The sequence below is a fragment of the Anabrus simplex genome, chromosome 6, assembly GCF_040414725.1.
Source record: "Anabrus simplex isolate iqAnaSimp1 chromosome 6, ASM4041472v1, whole genome shotgun sequence".
Classification (NCBI taxonomy): Eukaryota; Metazoa; Arthropoda; class Insecta; order Orthoptera; family Tettigoniidae; genus Anabrus; species Anabrus simplex.
Window position 1 is genome coordinate 348,280,130 of NC_090270.1, and position 21,760 is coordinate 348,301,889.

Below are 21,760 nucleotides of genomic sequence, written 5' to 3' on the forward strand. Positions count from 1 at the left end.
GTAATATATCATTAAGTTGGCTAGGCTATTTTCTGTCCTAAACACTAAATTCCAGCATCTGTTGCTACTGAAGGGACACTAAACACAATTCTTCTCTTTGCTGTTGTTGTAGTTGTTGTTGTTCTTGGTTTCACTATTATTATTATTATTATTATTATTAGAGACCTGTATGTACTGTACTGTACTGCTCTTTCTCTTTTGACACCTCCTTTACTACTGAGCAATAAAGCCTGACAAGCAACTCTTTCCTTAACCAGCTGGTGGCCCTGAAAAGGGCCGTTTTTTAAATTTTTGCCTGGGAAACCAAGGCTAAGGCAATTAAGCCTTCTTCTCGGTCTTCTTGGGCAGGAGCACTGCCTGAATATTGGGCAGCACACCTCCCTGGGCAATGGTCACACCAGACAGGAGTTTGTTTAACTCCTCATCATTACGTATGGCCAACTGCAAGTGACGGGGGATGATCCTCGTCTTCTTGTTGTCACGGGCTGCATTGCCTGCCAACTCAAGAACTTCAGCAGCCAGGTACTCCATGACCGCAGCCAGGTACACGGGGGCACCAGCACCCACTCGCTCTGCATAGTTTCCCTTGCGGAGGAGACGGTGGATACGCCCGACAGGAAACTGCAGGCCTGCACGGCTGGAACGGCTTTTGGACTTGCCCTTAACTTTTCCTCCCTTGCCTCGTCCTGACATGATGCTCTGCTAGTCTGCTTCGCACCAAATGGTATTTTGGCACCACAATTCTCATTGATCACAGGGATCTATGAGGAGTTTTAGCCCGTCGACCGTTTAGGCCTTGAGTGCTATTTCTTAAGTTGGAATTCTGTGGCATAACGGGGTGGGTGGTTGTGGATTGTAGTAAGGGATCTAACTGGCCAGGATATGGCCTGGGCCCCGAGGGGCGGAGGGGGGGGGGTGCCCTTAATAGGGCAGTGGTTGGGGGGGGACGTTGGAACTCTAATACAAGAGGCCAACGGAGAAAGTGGGGGCACCATCAGGAGGATGGTCACCCATCCAATGAGTGACCATTCCCAATGTTGCTTCATAATTGAATACGAAAAGTGAGCCTAATTGAAGGAGGAACGTTAGGGAAGTCCGAAAGAGTGCAGGGGGTAAGATGAGGAGTTAAACTTGGTGCAGGGCGGTGTGTGAACTTGGGGGGGATTTAGCTAATAATTAGCTGGCGGCTTGGCATGGGCTGGTTAAGGGACGAGAGGAGTTGGATGAGGAGTAGGTTGAGGAGGGTAGGGTTATCGAGGCTTGGCAGGGCAGGGTTTGGGGTTGGGAGAGGAGTTGGGTTCGGGGTGAAGACAGAACGGTGTTGAGGCTGAGGTAGGTGAGAGGTGTGTGCGTGTAAATGTTGTGAATGTTTGTGGTGTGCTTTGATTGCCTGCTTGAGGTAAGGGCATCCAGGGTAGGAGGCTGCGTGACTGCCTTCACAGTTAGCGCACCTCGCCTGGGCTTTAGGTATCGTGCAGACAGTGTGGCGGTGAGCACCACCACATCTGTTGCATCTGGTAGCCTCTGAGCAAGAAGCCGCAGAGTGGCCCATTAGCAGGCAATTGTAGCACTGTGTAATGAGGGTGGAGGGGCGGGGGCGAGTAGGTGTGCTGCAAGTGTTGGGTGTTGGTGGGGGTTTTGATCGGGCGGCAGGTTTGTTACGCCTGCCCCCGGTTTGAGTGTATTTGTTGAGAGTAGCCTTGTCCGGTTGTGAGACTAATGGGGTCTCACTTCCGGATTCGGTAGATGGTGGGGAGTCCGTGGCCTTGGCTGGTTGTGAGGCTAATGAGGCCCCACTCCCAGGTTCGGTCACGGACTCGGGAGGTGGTGGTGAGTGAGCGACCTTGTCCGGTTGCGAGGCTGATGGGGTCTCACTTCCGGATTCGGTAGGTGGAGTAGTGTCAGAGAGTGAAGGTGTGGGGTGGTCGGGAGGGATGGTGACATCGGATTGAGAGCTCGCATCCACAGATGAGGCTTCGAGGTGGCAAGTGTATGGAAGCAGCTTGAGTTGAGCAAGCTGCTCCCACAGAGCTTGAAAACTTTCCTCACTGTCCGTAAATATAATTACGTAACCGTTCTCTAATTCCTGCATCAGCTGGATATGCTCGGAAATAGAAGATATAGCTGTGGATACGCGCTTACGGAATTTGGTGATGGGGAGGAAATCAGTCATGGGGGGGAGGACCAGTGGTAGTAGCCGGGTATCAGGATTCTGAGCACAGTGAAAGAGAGGCTTACGGTAGGTGTCTTTGGCTATTTTGGGTTTAGGTGAATTGGTATGAGGGGGAGACTTGTAGGCAGGTGGCTTACGGGAGGGTGTATCAGAAACAGTATTGAATATAGATATGGATGGGTCAGACAGGACAAGAGGACGCGCCTTGGCGGTTACGTGATGGGACATGGCTGGTACTGGGTGGGTCAAACTCCTAGGAGGACCAAATATAGCGCACTCGGTGGGCACCTGTCGTGTCAGGTATAGTTGAACGGATCACGCCGGGACAAGACACGAGCAGGCGTACCACAGAGCACTAGACAAATTTGCTTGGTTGTGAAGGGCAGCCCTAGGGCTGGATGGCTTGGCTGGGTATGTGGCCAGTCGAAGAGCTGGTGCTAATATGAGAGACCGCGGAACGACTGGGCCCAGAGTATATCTAGGAAGTCGGACCGCGCTGGGAACTTGGCAGGCTCGACGCTGATTGGGTATTTTGCAGCCTTGTGACCACCAGTTTTGTACTCTGGCAGGTTACGCGAGGCAGCGAGCCAGCCAATGAGGCTGCAGCTAGTTCGCCCCCATTGGCTAGTACGACACAGGCGTTTTCTTTCAAATACACGCTGAAACCGGAATCACCCCCACCTACAATAAATCCATGCAGACCATCCTGAAAAAGCTCAAACTAGCAGACATTCCACCTCCAATAGTCATTAACCTATCTGACAACTCTACTACTCAGTCTCCCACTGTCACCGCCACTGCTACCGCTCCAGCAACCACTCCCCCACCTACCCAGTCCACTGAAGCCCAGACCAACCCCCCACCCACACTAACAGACACGGGATCTGGTCCTAGTGACCATATCCCATTCACACATGACAAAAACACGCAGACTGGGAGAAGGCGCAGAAAACCTGCCCCCAGGCTCACCTCACGCACCAACACACCTACTCTCCACAAATCACCCAACACTTCCTCCCCATCCTTAGTCACACAATGCTTTAACTGCCTTAAGCTCAACCACACCGCTGCTTCATGCACGGAAGGCACTCGCTGCAATCGGTGTGGAGGCCCCCACCGCCATACCGATTGCACAATACCAAGGGACCAGGCGAGGTGCGCGAACTGTGAAGGCAGTCACGCTGCCTCATATCCTGGCTGCCCCTACATCAAGCAGGCAGTTAGAGCCCACTACAAGCACTCCAGACACTTACACACTTCCAAACCCCCACCTCACCCCAACCTACCTCCCTCCTACCATGGTACCATCCCTGCCTCCTACCATGGTACCATCCCCCAACCCAGCCAAGAAACCAACCATCTCCTACGCCTTCTAATCAGTCTACTGTCCCCCCAAGCTAATCCAGTACTCCCCCCCATGCCCAATAGACAGCTAATTGTATATTAGCCCAAGACACCCACCTCCCTCCAAGTCACGTGGTTATCCCCTGTCAAGTAGTCCCTATCAGTCACCCTCACCCCCTGAGTCAGTCGTACACTCACTTCCTCACCTTCTTCTTCTAGCACTTATCACTGATGGTTAAGCAACATTGGGCGTGGCGTCCACCTGGATGGGTGACCCACGTCACATCAGCTTACTACCCCATCTTAACGCACGAACAATCTACCACCTAATGATAAGCCCTGGCTCAAACCAGGGTCTCCTACGTGCGTCGCCCCTTACGGGGCGCAGGTCATATTCTGACCAGTTACGATGTGTGAAACTGGACTCCCCTTCCACATACCATCATTCTGTCCAGCATATCTGTGAAGGAGATAGCACCCAAGACCTAATCGGTCGGAGGGCTACAATCCTCAACAGAACCTAATCTCTGGTTTCTGTGTGAGACTTGGGGCATGGCCCCCAGCCATTCGTTTGGATTCTCAGTAGCTACACGAGACAACCATGCCTCCTAAGACTAGCGGAAAGGCCGCCAAGAAAGCCGGCAAGGCCCAGAAGAACATCTCCAAGGGAGATAAGAAGAAGAAGCGCAAGAGGAAGGAGAGCTACGCCATCTACATCTACAAAGTACTTAAACAGGTACACCCTGATACTGGCATCTCCAGCAAGGCGATGAGCATCATGAACAGCTTCGTCAACGACATCTTCGAGCGTATCGCCGCGGAGGCTTCCCGTCTGGCCCACTACAACAAGCGCTCCACCATCACTAGTCGGGAGATCCAGACTGCCGTCCGTCTCTTGCTGCCCGGAGAGCTGGCCAAGCACGCCGTCAGCGAGGGCACCAAGGCAGTCACCAAATACACCAGCTCCAAGTAAGGAGCTACAGGGAATAACCACCCTTCTTAAGAAACGGCCCTTTTCAGGGCCACCACACCTTTAAAAAAAAGAGCAGTTGTGTTAGCCTCTTACCCTTAAGCAAACCAAAGGCAAGTGAAAAGGGGGACATCACATCAAAGTGGTTAGCATTGTTACTTTAAGGTCAAAAGAAATTGGAAAACCTCATAATAATAATAATAATAATAATAATAATAATAATAATAATAATAATAATAATAATAATAATAATCGTCGTCGTTAACACCATCATAGCCGGACGGATTATTCAGTCCTTTTGCCGCTTGAAACGACAATCGCACCGCCGTCAACAACAACAACAACAACTACTACTACTACTACTACTACCACGGGGCCCTGGGTCTTTCTTTCTTTCTTTTCTTTCTTGAGGAGATTGGTTGGGATTGAATGTAGGCCCTGGGTCGAGTTGGGGTTAGGTTACGACGAAGTGAGGTTAAAACTACTCGGGTTAGGTTCCGCCGCGCCCCGCCGCGCGCGCTCAGTACCGCCCTCGTACGCTCCTCCATCGCGATCTCCGAGCAAAGTCTCGTCTCGACAACGCGCCCGCCCACCTCCAAAGAATAAATAACCGTTGCCTTCTGTACACATGCATCAATGAAGACTTCCTTTCTCGCCAACGGCCATACCATGTTGAATACACCGGTTCTCGTCCGATCACCGCAGTTAAGCAACATTGGGCGTGGTCAGTACTTGGATGGGTGACCGCTTGGGAACACCACGTGCCGTTGGCTCAATTCCCTTTTTACCTACTATTCTGATCTCTAAATAACCCTTTATCATCAACTTTAGCCTTACGGCTGCACAAATGTCGAAATTGATCGATTTTTGTTACATGTGAAACTAACCAGATGTTCTTAACTTTCCAACATGATTCAAGTTTATTGTAGATACTTAACTTCCTCCGAGGTGCCCGCCTAACCTGACCTGATGATGATGATGATTATGCGAGAGAGAGAGAGAGAGAGAGAGAGAGAGAGAGAGAGAGTGTGTGTGTGTGTGTGTGTGTGTGTGTGTGTGTGTGTGTGTGTGTGTGTGTGCTGTTATTTTTCTTTTAGGTTAGTGCAGCATAGTGTGCCCTGTCTGTAGGCGGCCCCTCACGGATTCTTAACTCTTCATTCTACTACGTCCTATTTCGCGTAAGATTACAGGTAAGAAGGGTAATCAGTGCCAGGGCGGAACGTGGGTTCGAATCTCCCTGCCCGCCAAGAAAATCGCGAGGAAGATGGTTTCCAAACAACGTCATCGACACTGTCGTGATAACAATGAAAGCCGTGTCCTAGCAACCGCACGCCGCATGTAGCAGCCCTTCAAAGAGGCGAAAAATGATTTCATTTTATGTTCTTTCAGGTAAGATAAGATACTATCGCTGACCCGTTGATATAACGACGACGTTCGGTAATAAGTTGCAAGTCTGTTGTGCGCTATTCTCTGCAGGTAACTGGGCGTCTCTCATAAGCTTGCTTACGAACGATGATGTACTAGTGCAGGAGAGTGACCCTTGTGCGCGTGTTCCGACAAATCGTAGCATTGACTCCCAGGACTTTGCATTTCTACCTAAGATGAGACGGTTTCCTAATAAGACTGAGAAAGTAACGTTTTCGACGACAAGTGTTAGTTGAAAGTGTCGTGACGTTTTAGGTTAGGTGACGTGAGGAAAGTGCTCGATTTCAGTAGCCTGCACGTCGGCTGACCGACCTTTCGGCAAGTGATGAATTCCATAGAACTAACCTCAACTCCCCATATCATTACCGTTACCGTCCTGGATTTAAATAGGCCATTCTGAGCTCAACTTGGCGAGTTCGATTCCGGTTCACTCCCTTGGTATTTGAATGGCCAAACACGTCGGCCTAATGCCTGTAGATTTACGGGCACGTAAAATAGAAGAACTCCTGCGGGACAAAATTTCGCCTCAGCGGCGTCTCCGGAAACGGTAAATAGTAGTTAGTGGGGCGTAAAGTAAATAACATTTTTCACTACCTACCACTACTACTTCCTGTTAGGCCGGTACGGATTTTTCGTACTTCGGCAATAATACGTCCATTTGCCCAGCACCTGAACACTGCGTACCTGTACGTCCTACTTTTTCCTCCTTACCTTAGTACTACCGGTTAGAATTCAAAGAATAGGGAGGTTAGGTATCCTGCGTCTAACACGGTCGCCCTTTCACTGCTACCCGGGTCCTATATCCTCTTTTCTGCTGAAGACAAACACCTCAACTTCTCTTCTTAATGTTAATAACTACAATCATCATCTTCATTACCTGATTGCTTTCACGAGTTCGCAGGAATTGATAGGCCTAGAATGGAGACCCTGTTCTAAGACATGATTGCAGCGAACCGAGCAAAAGGGGCATAAACTGATCGTGGATCTGCTAACTTCAAGCTAAATTACGCACACTTTTATCATCACCAGTCTTGAAAACTGGGAGGGAGGCCTGCATCTTCTCATTACAGGGTAGATGCTAGATATTTCGGGTGCAATATACTGCAGGTTAGGCTTGGATCACCTAAACTAATTAAGAAAAAATAAAAATCTTGAGGTACCGTACCGGTACTGGTCTGGTCTAGTCATACGAAGAGTAACCCTAGCGCAGCTGGCCTAAAAATCATCAGGTCCCTTTACGCATATCCTCCCATGAATGTAAATGACTCGGTATCCCTCATTACGGTACTTCAATTGATATTTGAGGGAAGAGGACTCTTAAACCTCCTGTTTTCTTCACAGGGTATTCTTTTACAGCACAAACTTGAGTAGTAGTAGTAGTAGTAGTAGTAGTAGTAGTAGTAGTAGTAGAAGAAGAAGAAGAAGGAAGGAAGGAAGGAAGGAAGGAAGGAAGGAAGGAAGGTTGTAGTCAGGAAGGGCATCCAGCCGTATAATCACACCGAATCCACATGGCGAGAGAAGTTGTGTTAACCGTGCATCTACCCTGTGTTAGATCCTTCCTTCCTTCCTTCCTTCCTTCCTTCCTTCCTTCCTGATTTCCATCTGCAAGTAAGAATTGAACGTCCAACGTGTTAACCCAACACGTATTCCTGCAATTCCCGGCGTCGTTCGGACCAGGAGAAAGAAAGAAAGAAAGAAAGAAAGAAAGAAAGAAAGAAAGAAAAAGTTCCTTACACGTCGAAAGGGACATAGCATTCTCGCGGTTTCGCACTTTACTGACCTTATTCTTTTTTGAGGTTAGGTATGCCGCTGTACTTGTAAGTCAAAGAAGTAATTGCGTAGCCTTTTTGTAATTACATTCGACGTAACCTCAAACTTTAATACTATTATTTGAAGTCAGTTCACGCGATCGTCTTCGTTCTATGCTGCTAATAGTGTGATCGATTCTCGCCGCAGCCAGTAGGTTATTTTAAGGAGGCATACTCTCACTTAATGGCAGCTTTGAAACCAAAGGTCGGTTACGAAAGTTAGGTAAAAGTCGTCGTCGTCGACATAGTAGTAGCGGTAGTTGTTTTTTTTTTTTAATAGCCTTAGCCTACTGTTGTTGTTTGTTGTTTGAGTCACCAGTCCGTAGACTGGTTTGATGCAGCCCTCCACGCCACCCTATCCTGTGCCAACCTTTTCGTTTCTATGTAACTATTGCATCCTACATGTGCTTGTCATGTCCGTACCTTGGTCTACCCCTACAGTTCTTACCGCCTACACATCGTTCTAAAACCAACTGAATAAGTCCTGGGTGTCTTAAGATGGGTCCTATCATTGTATCTCTTGTTCTCATCCAATTTTTTCTGAAGTTGTTCTCTGTAGGCAGCTCCCTCGGAAGCTTCTGTCTACCTCAAGCTGTCCAACTTGAGGGAGGACGCGATCGGCTGTAATATTGGAACAATTAGTAATACCGCCTGGTGTAGATATACTATATATGGGCTTCTTTTCGATTGTGAATAGGCCTAGAGATATTCGGTCCTGGCTTTGTTGCCCGGGGTAGGCGGGACGTTTCTACCAGGCTGTGCTTCCCTCCTACAGGTCAGGGACAAAGTCTTTCGTGAGACTTAACCGGCTGTCTTCCGGTCTGGGCCTTAAGGTACGCCCTGAAATACACCTAGACGTTCTAGGATTCCTCTTTAACTAGGCTTCTCTTCTCTTCCCTTACAAGGGCCTTAAAACAGCAGGAAGTGAGAGAGGGTACCTGACCGTGAGGCAAGTGCCTATGGCCCTAAATACTGCGACTAAAATGAACTTAAAGAGCTAGCAAGAGACCTGGAATCTGACAAGTCGTGGAAACTAGTCCCTAATTTATATGTTTCCTTCTTTATGCCCTTTTATGCAATGCTATTAGAGGCAGATTACGGTGGGTCTCCTTGCTACTGCAGAAATCCACCTGAAGGCCGAACGTCCCTTGCTCTCATTCGAAAGTGGCTAGAGTCCACAAACAGTTCTCTGCCTTGGCAGCTAGAGGAAGGATGGGACTTCCTTCAGGTAAGCGGTGGTCGCTCCCGGGGGCGTCGCGACGACGGCGGCTGCCCCTAAATGTCGGCATGGAGAGGGAGCTGAGGAAATGCTGTCCATGGAACACACCTGCGCCAGGACGCCCTGAACAAGGCGGGCAGCACTTCTTTCATTTGAGGAGCAGCATTAATCCTTTGGCTATCCCTTCCTACCTTGAACTGAACCTTCCGCCGCCCCCACGGGACGCAGGGTGCACGAGAAAGGAGCTAGGAAGCACGTCCCCAACTTATCGCCGCGCAGCCCACCCGACAGCTAGCCACTGCTGTTTCCTGCGCGGTCCGAGTAGCCTGATACACTCCGCCATTTTCAGGGAAAATTTAACACATTCGCACCGTGACCATGGCTGACACAGCAACAGCATCGGCAGCATCTGCACCCGCCTCGGCTCCGGCCCAGGCGTCGCCCAAGAAGAACAAGGCTTCCGCATCCAAGAAACCTCGCACCAAGCCTGCCCATCCGAAAACCTCCGAGATGGTGGGCAGTGCCATCAAGAGCCTCAAGGAGCGAGGTGGATCTTCTCTCCAAGCTATCAAGAAGTACATCTCTGCCAACTACAAGGTGGACTCTGAGAAGCTGGCGCCATTCATCAAGAAGTACCTGAAATCTGCTGTGGCTTCCGGAGAGCTGGTCCAGACCAAGGGGAAGGGAGCTTCAGGTTCCTTCAAACTCGCCTCAGCTGCCAAGCCGGAGAAGGCCAGCGCAGCCCCTGTCAAGCGGTCCGCCGCCCCCAAGGAGAAGCGCATCCCCAAGGCGAAGAAGGCTGGTGGAGCCAAGGCTGCAGCCAAGAAAGCCATTTCCAAAAAGCCTGCTGAGAAGAAGAAGGCAGCTCCTGCTCCCAAACCAAAGCAGAAGGCTCCTTCCAAGGCTAAGAAGGCCGCCAAGGTGCCCACTAAGAAACCTAAGGCACCTAAGCCTAAAAAGGCTGCTAAGCCCAAGGCCTCGCCTAAAAAGGCACCAGCTAAAAGGAAGTGAGGTCATTTCATGATCTTGCTTCCTTCCACCCGCACCTCTTGCTCCCGTGGGAGCAGAGGAAAAACGGCCCTTATCAGGGCCATCACCTTCTTTCTAAAAGAGCCTATGAAGTCTTGAGCGTGAAACCTGGCCCCCCCTCCTACCTTTGTCTCGTAAAGGGGCAAGTCTGCATAAGTGCCCCGCTACTCTGTTGTTGTTTTTATTATTATTATTATTATTATTATTATTATCATCATCATCATCATCATCATCATTATTTAGTGTTTTCTTTACTGTTATTGCACTTGGAGTTTTCCTTAATCCCCTTGGCACAACAACTGCAACAACCACCTTCAAGATTTATATACTTTGTTATTATTATTATTATTATTATTATTATTATTATTATTATTATTATTATCACCACCTTTATTATTCACTATTTTCTTTACTGTGATTGCTCTAGGACTCTTCCCATCGACCCCTGGAATTAAAAAAAAAAAAAACTACAACCACCGCCTTCAAGATGTATATACTTTGTCATTATTATTATTATTATTATTATTATTATTATTATTATTATTATTATTCAGTTTTTTCTTTACTGTGATTGCACTTGGAATGTTCACATCATCCCCTGGAAACAACAACAACAACCACCACCACCATCATCATCAAGATTTATATTATTATTATTTATTTATTTTTAAAAAATATTTTAATTCACTGCCCGTGCTAGCTCAGAGACTACGACTGCTCTTTCTGGGATATTTTGGTGGCCCTGAAAAGGGCCGTTTGGTGAAAGGTCCAGCGTTAAGCAAGCTCCGGACTTAGGCACGCTCCCCTCGGATGCGGCGGGCGAGCTGGATGTCCTTCGGCATGATGGTGACACGCTTGGCATGGATGGCACACAAGTTGGTGTCTTCGAAAAGACCCACCAGGTAGGCTTCGCTGGCCTCCTGCAAGGCCATGACGGCCGAGCTCTGGAAGCGCAGGTCGGTCTTGAAGTCCTGAGCTATTTCTCTCACGAGCCGCTGGAAAGGCAGCTTGCGGATGAGCAGCTCGGTGCTCTTCTGGTAGCGCCTGATCTCACGGAGGGCCACGGTACCGGGTCTGTACCGATGAGGCTTCTTCACTCCACCCGTGGCAGGCGCGCTCTTACGGGCAGCCTTGGTTGCCAGCTGCTTGCGGGGGGCCTTGCCTCCGGTGGATTTACGTGCAGTCTGCTTCGTCCGGGCCATGACGTACGGTACTCACTGTCGACACGCTGCAGGGAGAATAAAAGAGCTTGCTCCCGCTCGCCTTGTTTTATTCCTTCGCTTCCCCCTCCCTGTGCTGCAGCAGCGCTGCCATTCGCTAGCCAGTTGCCGACGTCACCGGGGCCAGGCTCGTTCAACAAAAGCACAAGCAAAAGCGGGGCCTGGCACATTCGAGCTCTGAACTCGCTGTTGTACTGATCTACCATGACCGGACGAGGCAAGGGAGGAAAGGGACTCGGCAAAGGAGGCGCCAAGCGTCACAGGAAGGTGCTCCGAGACAACATCCAGGGCATCACCAAGCCTGCCATCAGACGTCTCGCCCGCAGAGGTGGGGTCAAGCGTATCTCGGGCCTAATCTACGAGGAGACTCGTGGCGTGCTCAAGGTTTTCCTGGAGAACGTCATCCGGGATGCCGTAACATACACCGAGCACGCCAAGAGGAAGACCGTGACCGCCATGGACGTAGTGTACGCCCTCAAGAGACAGGGACGTACCCTTTACGGTTTCGGCGGTTAGATCTCTTCCGAGCGTGCTCCCGGCAGGGGGCATGCAGTGTTTAAAAAAAACGGCCCTTTTCAGGGCCACCACTTACCTCTCAAAAGAGCTCTGTGTCCCGTGTCCAGTACTCCTCTAGCATTGCTTGTGCAGCACTTCTTCCTAGGAGGTACTGTACTGTACTGTACTGTACAGTACACTTCTCCTCGAGCCCTGCAGAGAAGAAAATATGCCCTCAACGTTAGTAATGAAGTCTAGTCTGAAGTTTATTTTTAATGGACACTAGATATCTGTATCTGATCCTCTTTCTTTCTTTCTTTCTTTCATTCAGAAACTAATCACTTGGCTTCTTTCTAAATAAATAAATAAATAAATAAATAAATAAATAAATAAATAAATAAATAAATAAATAAATGCTAAAACGTGCCTATTCCTCTGGTTCATTCTACTCTGATAACCTACTCCAGTTTTGAAGGTTATACCGTAAACTGGTATGATATTAAAAGTACTTCTTATGCAACCTTCCTTCCTTCCTTCCTTCCTTCCTTCCTTCCTTCCTTCCTTCCTTCCTTCCTTCCTTCCTTCCTTCCTTCCTTCCTTCCTTCAATTAATGAACTGTGTAATATATCATTAAGTTGGCTAGGCTATTTTCTGTCCTAAACACTAAATTCCAGCATCTGTTGCTACTGAAGGGACACTAAACACAATTCTTCTCTTTGCTGTTGTTGTAGTTGTTGTTGTTCTTGGTTTCACTATTATTATTATTATTATTATTATTAGAGACCTGTATGTACTGTACTGTACTGCTCTTTCTCTTTTGACACCTCCTTTACTACTGAGCAATAAAGCCTGACAAGCAACTCTTTCCTTAACCAGCTGGTGGCCCTGAAAAGGGCCGTTTTTTAAATTTTTGCCTGGGAAACCAAGGCTAAGGCAATTAAGCCTTCTTCTCGGTCTTCTTGGGCAGGAGCACTGCCTGAATATTGGGCAGCACACCTCCCTGGGCAATGGTCACACCAGACAGGAGTTTGTTTAACTCCTCATCATTACGTATGGCCAACTGCAAGTGACGGGGGATGATCCTCGTCTTCTTGTTGTCACGGGCTGCATTGCCTGCCAACTCAAGAACTTCAGCAGCCAGGTACTCCATGACCGCAGCCAGGTACACGGGGGCACCAGCACCCACTCGCTCTGCATAGTTTCCCTTGCGGAGGAGACGGTGGATACGCCCGACAGGAAACTGCAGGCCTGCACGGCTGGAACGGCTTTTGGACTTGCCCTTAACTTTTCCTCCCTTGCCTCGTCCTGACATGATGCTCTGCTAGTCTGCTTCGCACCAAATGGTATTTGGCACCACAATTCTCATTGATCACAGGGATCTATGAGGAGTTTTAGCCCGTCGACCGTTTAGGCCTTGAGTGCTATTTCTTAAGTTGTAATTTCTGTGACATAACGGGGTGGGTGGTTGTGGATTGTAGTAAGGGATCTAACTGGCCAGGATATGGCCTGGGCCCCGGGGGGCGAAAAAAGGGGGGGGGAGCCCTTAATAGGGCAGTTGTTGGAGGGGGGACGTTGGAACTCTAATACAAGAGGCCAACGGAGAAAGTGGGGCAGCATCAGGTGGATGGTCACCCATCCAATGAGTGACCATTCCCAATGTTGCTTCATAATTGGATATGAGAAGTGAGCCTAATAAAGGGAGGAACATTAGGGAAGTCCGAAAGTGTGCAGGTGGAGAGATGAGGAGTTAATGCTTGGTTCAGGGCGGTGTGTGGACTTGGGGGGGGGGATTTAGCTAATAATTAGCTGGCGGCTTGGCATGGGCTGGTTAAGGGACGAGAGTAGTTGGATGAGGAGTAGGTTGAGGAGGGTGGGGTTGTCGAAACTAGGCAGGGCAGGGTTTGGGTTAGGAAGAGGAGTTGGGTTCGAGGTGAGGGCAGAACGGTGGTGTGGCTGAGGTGGGTGTGAAGTGTGTGCGTGTAAGTGTTGCGAATGTTTGTGATGTGCCCTAATTGCCCGCTTCAGGAATGGGCAGCCAGGGTAGGAGGCTGCGTGACTGCCTTCACAGTTAGCGCACCTCGCCTGGGCTTTGGGAATCGTGCAGACAGTGTGGCGGTGAGGACCACCACATCTGTTGCACCTAGTTGCCTCTGAGCATGAAGCCGCAGAGTGGCCCAGTTGCAGGCAATTATAGCACTGAATGATAAGTGAGGAGGGGCGGGAGCGTATAGGTGTATTGAGAGTGTAGGGTGTTGGAGGGGGATTTAACCGGGAGGCAGGTTTGTTACGCCTGCTCCCGGTTTGAGTGTACTTGTTGAGTGTAGCCTTGTCCGGTTGTGAGACTAATGGGATCTCACTTCCGGACTCGGTAGTTGGTGGGGAGTCCGCGACCTTGGCCGGTTGTGAGGCTAATGAGGTCTCACTTCCAGGTTCGGTCGCGGATTCGGGAATTGGTGGAAGGCGTGCGACCTTGTCCGGTTGTGAGGCTGATGAGGTCTCACTTCCGGGTTCGGTGTGTGGAGTAGTGTGGGTGAATGTGGGTGTGAGGTGGTCAGGAGGGATGGTGATATCAGATTGAGAGCTCGCATCCACAGATGAGGCTTCGAGATGGCAAGTGTATGGAAGCAGCTTGAGTTGAGCAAGCTGCTCCCACAGAGCTTGAAAGCTTTCCTCACTGTCCGTAAATATTATTACGTATCCGTTCTCTAATTCCTGCATCAGCTGGATATGCTCGGAAACAGAAGATATGGCTGTGGATACGCGCTTACGGAATTTGGTGGAGGGGAGAAAATCAGTCATGGGAGGGAGGACCAGAGGTAGAAGCCGGGTGTCAGGATTAGGAGCACAGTAAAAAAGAGGCTTATGGTAGCTGTCATTGGATTTTTTGGTTTTAGGTGAGTTGGTATCAGGGGGGGACTTACGGGCAGGTGGATTACGGGAGGGTGTATCAGAGACAGGCTTGAGTATAGATGCAGCAATGGACGGGTCCAGGACAATAGGACGCGCCTTGGCAGTTACGTGATGGGACATGGCTGGGGTTATCAGGGTCCCAGCTACTCAATCCACCGGGATTGACCTGACAGAAGAGGGGGTCAGGTGGGGAGGGGTAAGGATGGGGTACTGGGTAGGTCAAACTCCGAAGAGGACCAGATATGGCGCACTCAGTGGGCACCCGTCGTGTCAGGTATAGTTGAACGGATCACGCCGGGACAAGACACGAACAGGTGTACCACAGAGCACTAGACAAATTTGCTTGATCGTGGAGGGCAGCCCTAGGGCTGGATGGCTTGGCTGGGTATGTGGCCTGACGAAGAGCTGGTGCTAATATGAAAGACAGCGGAACGACTGGGCCCAGAGTATATCTAGGAAGTCGGACCGCGCTGGGAACTTGGCAGACTCGACGCTGATTGGCTGGCCGTAGAGTGCAGGCAAGGGCTCGTGGCGACGGCGAGAGCGAGTGGGCAGGCGGGCGACGACGGTGAGCTGGCGGTTAACAGGATGCAAGCTCGGACAGACGTCAGCTTGATGTGCTCGCGCCGAGGTTTCCAGGTGAAGTGGTCGGTGGGTATGGTCGGTGGTATTTTGCAGCCTTGTGACCACCAGTTTTGTACTCTGGCAGGTTACGCGAGGCAGCGAGCCAGCCAATGAGGCTGCAGCTAGTTCGCCCCCATTGGCTAGTACGACACAGGCGTTTTCTTTCAAATACACGCTGAAACCGGGTGCCCCCAGCCGATCAGCATTCGAGAACAATCTGGTGTTGTCTGCGGACGTGCTATACTGCTCCTCCCGTCTTTGTGACTGAGTGTGTGCTTGTGTGGGTTTTTAAAGGTGCTATATTATATCCAGCGAAGCGCTGAATTGGATCTCACAAATCCTTTTAGCTACTTCCTGCATATAATTGGTAAGTGCTCATCGCCTGCTTTTGCTTGTTGGTGTGCCTTGCTTGTAGTACCCAGTAGTGCATGATGGCTAGCTCCCCGCCACCGGGAGGTGGTGGAAATGATTTTCCACCTCTACCGCAGGTAAATCCTTCCTGCAATGCTAAATCGGGCCTGCCGGCTCTCCAAGCTGCCTCTACAATTAATTTGCTACCCAGCATGCCGGAAGCGGTAGCCAACTATAATAAAACTGGGGAGATACACCCTAGTATGGCCTACCTTTTTCATCTTTCTGATAATGGCAATAGTAAACCTACTAGTGGCAGAAGTAAATTACACCGCACTGACCGTAGAGACCGTAAATCTCTTAAATCTGTAAAACAGGTTCCTATTCAACCTAAGCCTGTAACCACCCCCAACCCCTATAGCGTCCTAGCTTCCCTCCCCACTGAAGGTAACCTTACTCTAGCTGACTTCATCCCTAGGCCATCTATCTCTGCCACCAACCCCCTTCCCTCCACCAGCACTGCCCCCTCTCAGTCTGCTAGACCCGCTGAGGTCGCGAGTTCGACCCCAGTCAATAATACCGAGACAGGGCAGAGCTCATCTCAGGAAGGACAGGGGGAGGCCATGGATGTTGTGGCCCCTAAAAAAGTCGCTGTTCCACCTATTGTTGTCGCTGATAAATCGGAGTATCAGCGACACTACAACTACTTGAAATCTCGCTGCACTGGGAATATCAGAGTGATCAATACCCGGGACGCTCTGAAATTCCATGCTGAAAATGAAAACGATTATCACCTTATCAAACAATATTTCGAAGATAACAATAAGAGCTTCTTTACTCACCAGCTGGCGAGTAAGAGGCTCCTGAAAGTTATCATTCGTAATATTGTAGCCACTGTCAGCGTGGACTGGGTTCGAGAGGAACTCATGGCACTGGGGTACCAGCCTCAAGATGTATACCAATACACGAGGCGAGATGCCACAACTAAGAAATTGATCCCCCTCAGTGTCATGAGTGTCACCCTCCCTAAGGAGAAATTTTCAGAAACCATCTTCTCGGTTAGACACCTATGCGGGTGTGCCGTGAAAGTTGAGGCTTTCAGGGGCCGCGAGGGCCCTTCTCAGTGTTACCGATGCCAGCGGTGGGGGCACACCGCTAATTACTGCAAAATGCCATTGAGATGTGTGAAATGTGGTGAAAACCACTCAGCTGCTGCCTGCCCCCTACAGCCGGAGGCAGCAGCTAAGTGTGCCAACTGCCAGGGAAACCACCCCGCCTCCTGGAGGGGCTGCCAACTGTTTCGAAATATTATGGAACAGAAGGTAGTTAGGGAGCTCTCCAAAGCTGAGAAAAGGAGGACCCTCCCCCCCTCCCGGGCAGTAGACCCTAACTTTACTTATGCTGCTGCTGCCGGAGGCGCCCAGGCCGCCCCCACCCCTGCATCGAACCCTGCACCCTCAGCGGAAGCGTCTCCCATATCCGACTTTTCGGGCATGGGCGACATTTTGAATCTCGTGAGGCAGATTAATTTCTCAAAATTACTGCCTATTATAAAGGACACCATGACTAAACTGAGGACATGTGAAACCATGATTGACAAAATTGGAGTCCTGTTAAGTGCTGTTATGCAGTACTTTTCAGAACCCTAATGAGGCTGTCATGTTTTGACTATGGACCTCAGAATCTGTGCATGGAATTGCAAGGGTGTTTCTGCTCAGAGATACGAACTCGAGTCGTTCATCTCTGAGCATAACATCGATATCCTCCTACTAGGGGAAACATGGCTGAAACCTCATATGCCCTTCAAAATTAAGAACTTTGCGGTATACCGCAAAGACAGAGTTGACAGAGAGGGCGGGGGCGTGGCCGTGCTGATTAAGTCTAAGCTTACTCATCACGTCATAGACCCCCTCCCTCTCGGAGTTATTGAGTCTCTCGGTATCGAGATTAGACACAGTAATTATCACTATCGTATTTTTGCGGCCTATCTCCCTCCCAGTGCTCCGCTTCATACGGCGGAGCTAGATATTTTGCTTAATAATCCCAGCCATACGCCCTCTATCATTGGAGGCGACTTGAATTCCAAGCACACCGACTGGAACTCCAGGACTATAAATCCTAGGGGGAGAATACTCCAGCAACATATGACAGATACTGACATCAGTGTATATGCCCCCACGGAGCCCACCTTCTATCCGGATAATGGTGGCCTACCTGATGTCCTAGATGTCGCAGTTACCAAGTATTACAGCAGGGCTATTGATTTTCTAGTCCCTGATGAACTAAATTCCGACCACAAACCTATCATCTTCAATCTTACCTGGGTTAGGCTCGATGAACCGTCTCTTCCTATCTCTAAACTAAACCTTGACTACCACAAATTCACGTGGCATGTCAATAAAAATCTGAAAACCTTTTCGATCACCAGCGAGAATGATGTTGACCGCGCGATTGCGCACCTTAATAACAAGGTCTCCAATGCCCGGAAATACATCATTCGAGCAGCCAAAATTAATAATAATAATAATAATAGTAATAATCGTTCTCAGCACCGTCCTGGTTCTGAGGACGATACCACACCGGATCTCCTTAAGGATTTGATCCAAATTAAAAACAGATATAGGAAGAGATGGCAACGATTCCGGGACCCAGCTGACCGGGCGGAATACCTGGAACTAGCCCGTGAAGTCCGCAATCGCTTGCTGGAACGTAAGATTGAAAGATGGGAGGAATTCTGCCGACATCTTTCAGAACATGAGTCAGAACGCGACTTTTGGCGTGTCACTCGCGGTCTGACTCGAACCCAGGAACCCCGGCGTGCCATTCACGGCCGGCACGGCCTGGTGTTCTCCCCCTATGATAAAGCTGAGGCTTTCGCGGACACTATTGAAAGCCAGTGCGTAACTCACAACTTAGATAACGATGACGACGACGATGACGAGCGACGGACCCGTGAGATACGCAGAAAAGCCTTGGCTTTCGAAAGACAATGGACACCTGACTTCAACGTACCCGACTTCCAGCCTCGCGAGATTCGCAGGGTTATTAAAAATTTAAACGAGAAGAAGTCTCCCGGTGATGACAGGGTTTCGAACAAGGAAATCAAATCACTGCCATACAGGGCAGTAATTTTCTTAGCAACCATCTTTTCGGCCTGCATAAAACTGGGATACTTCCCTGACGTCTGGAAGACTGGTAAAATGTTAGTCTTCCCGAAGCCAGGGAAGGATAAATTATTCCCACAAAATTATCGCCCGATAACCCTGTTATCACATATCTCTAAGATTTTCGAGAGACTTCTTCTCTCTCGCCTCAATGGATACCTAAACACCCGCAACATACTGCGACCTGAGCAGTTTGGGTTCAGGTCCAGGCGCAGCGCCCCCCTTGCGGTGCTGCGCCTGACACAGTATGTCACAAGGTCGTTCAATATGCGCCGTAGCGTGCCAGCAGTATTTTTCGACGTAGAGAAAGCTTTTGACACTGTCTGGCACGATAATTTAATTGTAAAACTTTTGGAATTATATAGAGTCCCAAGCTACCTTGTCAAAATTATTCAGTCATATTTGACTAACAGGAAATTTTATGTTTCCTGTGAAGGGGAGCAATCCACCCCTCGGGTACTCAGAGCAGGAGTCCCACAGGGTGGAGTGCTGAGCCCCACTCTCTACGGCCTATATTTGAACGATCTTCCTACACGGGAAGGTGTAGAGATCCAGCAGTACGCGGATGACATAGCCATTTACACTGGCATGAAGAGAAATGACTATGCTGTCCGACGATTACAGCAATGGATCGACTCCTTCTGGGAGTGGTGTCACCGGAACAAGGTGAAAATAAATGCAGATAAAACGCAGGCAATTGTTTTCACCCGGCGCCGGCCTAACCTTGACCGCCTCACTATCAATAACGTCCCCGTGTCTTGGACGAACCAAATTAAATATCTCGGCCTAATAATGGACAGAACTTTGTCCTGGAGCCACAATATAGAACAGGCCAGACAGCGTGCCACGGCACGGATGAAAGCACTGAGACCTCTGCTAGGCAATAAATATATCTCTACCTCCATCAAGAGAAATATTTACCTAGCATGTATCAGGCCCATCCTGCTGTATGGCTGTGAGGCCTGGGGCTATATTGCGAAAACTCCACTTTCAAAATTGCAAGCCTTCCAGAACAAGACACTTAGAATGATGACCAGAGCACCATATCTGAAATCTAACAAGAGGATACGGGCCGAGCTTCGTATCCCCACACTTAGATCTCAGATAAATAAAATAGTGAGGATGACCAGGGCTAGGATCCTCTCGAACCAATCAGAGGACCCTGGTATTTTACTGTTAAAACGGGTCATGAGGACCAAGAAGCCTAGTACTCGCCTGAAGTACCGTGGCCCTTGGATCCTCTACGACCTGTTTTAAATTCGAACCGGCCAACCTTTCGGTCTATTCCAAATTGAAACCTTCTGTCCACTAAATTTTTCTCTAAATTACTCTCCCGCTAAGGGCCGTTTCTTAAGAAGCACTCTGATATCAATTCCGCTCCGATTTAATTTTCCCTTTTGAGCACGTAAACTGAAGCGAAGAGGGGGTTTCTTTTCTGACTATAGGCCTCCCAGCCTATCAGACAGACTGCTTTTCCCCCACCAGTGTAGCGAGAACAGTGACTTTTTCGCCTCATCGGCAATTCCTCGGACACAGATGAGTAGGGGGGCATCATTTTCGCCCCGGGGCTCCCATCTACTGGCCATCAACAAAAAAAAAAAAAAAAAAAAAAAAGTGCCCCCAGCCATTCGTTTGGATTCTCAGTAGCTACACGAGACAACCATGCCTCCTAAGACTAGCGGAAAGGCCGCCAAGAAAGCCGGCAAGGCCCAGAAGAACATCTCCAAGGGAGATAAGAAGAAGAAGCGCAAGAGGAAGGAGAGCTACGCCATCTACATCTACAAAGTACTTAAACAGGTACACCCTGATACTGGCATCTCCAGCAAGGCGATGAGCATCATGAACAGCTTCGTCAACGACATCTTCGAGCGTATCGCCGCGGAGGCTTCCCGTCTGGCCCACTACAACAAGCGCTCCACCATCACTAGTCGGGAGATCCAGACTGCCGTCCGTCTCTTGCTGCCCGGAGAGCTGGCCAAGCACGCCGTCAGCGAGGGCACCAAGGCAGTCACCAAATACACCAGCTCCAAGTAAGGAGCTACAGGGAATAACCACCCTTCTTAAGAAACGGCCCTTTTCAGGGCCACCACACCTTTAAAAAAAAGAGCAGTTGTGTTAGCCTCTTACCCTTAAGCAAACCAAAGGCAAGTGAAAAGGGGGACATCACATCAAAGTGGTTAGCATTGTTACTTTAAGGTCAAAAGAAATTGGAAAACCTCATAATAATAATAATAATAATAATAATAATAATAATAATAATAATAATAATAATCGTCGTCGTTAACACCATCATAGCCGGACGGATTATTCAGTCCTTTTGCCGCTTGAAACGACAATCGCACCGCCGTCAACAACAACAACAACAACTACTACTACTACTACTACTACCACGGGGCCCTGGGTCTTTCTTTCTTTCTTTTCTTTCTTGAGGAGATTGGTTGGGATTGAATGTAGGCCCTGGGTCGAGTTGGGGTTAGGTTACGACGAAGTGAGGTTAAAACTACTCGGGTTAGGTTCCGCCGCGCCCCGCCGCGCGCGCTCAGTACCGCCCTCGTACGCTCCTCCATCGCGATCTCCGAGCAAAGTCTCGTCTCGACAACGCGCCCGCCCACCTCCAAAGAATAAATAACCGTTGCCTTCTGTACACATGCATCAATGAAGACTTCCTTTCTCGCCAACGGCCATACCATGTTGAATACACCGGTTCTCGTCCGATCACCGCAGTTAAGCAACATTGGGCGTGGTCAGTACTTGGATGGGTGACCGCTTGGGAACACCACGTGCCGTTGGCTCAATTCCCTTTTTACCTACTATTCTGATCTCTAAATAACCCTTTATCATCAACTTTAGCCTTACGGCTGCACAAATGTCGAAATTGATCGATTTTTGTTACATGTGAAACTAACCAGATGTTCTTAACTTTCCAACATGATTCAAGTTTATTGTAGATACTTAACTTCCTCCGAGGTGCCCGCCTAACCTGACCTGATGATGATGATGATGATGATGATGATGATGATGATGATGA

General features: G+C 49.3%; 2 non-coding genes across 2 annotated transcripts; both read left to right on the forward strand.

The window, feature by feature from the left end:
• The first annotated feature begins 5,141 nt into the window (after window positions 1–5,141).
• LOC137501404 (5S ribosomal RNA) lies at window positions 5,142–5,260 on the forward strand. Its single transcript, XR_011018547.1, has one exon. It is a non-coding gene; the product is annotated as a 5S ribosomal RNA (ribosomal RNA).
• A 16,145-nt stretch (window positions 5,261–21,405) lies between these two features.
• LOC137501406 (5S ribosomal RNA) lies at window positions 21,406–21,524 on the forward strand. Its single transcript, XR_011018549.1, has one exon. It is a non-coding gene; the product is annotated as a 5S ribosomal RNA (ribosomal RNA).
• The last annotated feature ends 236 nt before the right edge of the window (window positions 21,525–21,760 follow it).